Genomic DNA, 1,229 nt, shown 5'->3' with positions numbered 1-1,229 from the left:
TCTGTTTTCATGTTTAGAACTTTAATCCATTTTGACTTTAGCTTAGTACATGGTGATAGACCTGGGTCAAGTTTTAGTTTTCGACATGTAGAGAGCCAGTTTTTCCAGCACTATTTTTTAAAGAGGCTATCTTTCTTCCAGTAAGCATGTTGGGCCCCTTTGTCAAAGATCAGTTGGCTGAGTGTGTTTGTAGCGGCATCTGCATCTTCTAATCTATTCCATTGATCCTCAGGTCAATTTCTTTGCCAATACCATGCTGATTTTATCACAGTAGCTTTGTAGTATAATTTCAAGTCAGGAATTGTAATGCCTTCTGCCTTGTCTTTGTTGCCCAGGAGTGCCTTTGCTATTCCAAGTCTTTTCTGGTTCCAAATAAATTTTAGTAATGATTTCTCTAGGTGTGGAAGGTATGTTGGTGGTTGTGTGATAAGGATTACATTAAATCTGTACAACAATTTTGGGAGTATGGCCATCTTTGCGATGTTGGTTCTTCCTATCCAAGAGCAGGGAACATCTTTCCATTTTCTGAAATCCTCTACAATCTCTTTTCTCAGCGTACTGTAGTTTTCCATGAAAAGATCTTTGACTTCTTTAGATAGATGGATTTCAAGGTATTTCATTTTCCATGGTGCTATTGTAAAAGGCATTGTTTCTTTAATTTCCCTCTCAGTGTGTTTGTTATCTGTGTAGAGGAATGCTATTGACTTTTGGGTATTGACTTTGCATCCTGCTATGTTACTGAATTTGTTTATCAATCCTAGTAGCTTCTTGGTGGAGTTTTTTGGGTCTTCCAAGCAAAGTACTACGTCATCTGCAAATAATGATAATTTAACTTCTTCTTTACCTATTCTTATTCCTTTTATTTCTCTCTCTTGTATAATGGCTGTAGCTAATGATTCCAGAACTATATTGAATAGGAGGGATGATAGAGAACATCTTTATCTTGTCCCAGATCTGAGAGTAAAAGATTTCAGTTTTTCCCCATTTAGAATTATGTTAGCAGTTGTATTTTCATAGATGGCTTTTATCAGATTGAAGTAGAGGCCATGTATTCCAATTGTCTGTAGGACTTTGAATGTGAATGAGTGTTGTATTTTGTCAAAAGCCTTTTCTGTATCAATTGAGATGATTATGTGGTTTTCAGATTTGGCTGTATTGATGTAATGTATTACATTTATAGATTTGCATATATTAAACCACCCTTGCATGTCTGGGATGAATCCTACCTG

Source organism: Octodon degus, unplaced genomic scaffold, assembly GCF_000260255.1.
Source record: "Octodon degus isolate 3935 unplaced genomic scaffold, OctDeg1.0 scaffold00190, whole genome shotgun sequence".
Classification (NCBI taxonomy): Eukaryota; Metazoa; Chordata; class Mammalia; order Rodentia; family Octodontidae; genus Octodon; species Octodon degus.
The sequence above is the reverse complement of the archived record's forward strand: the minus strand, read 5'-3'. Positions refer to the sequence as shown.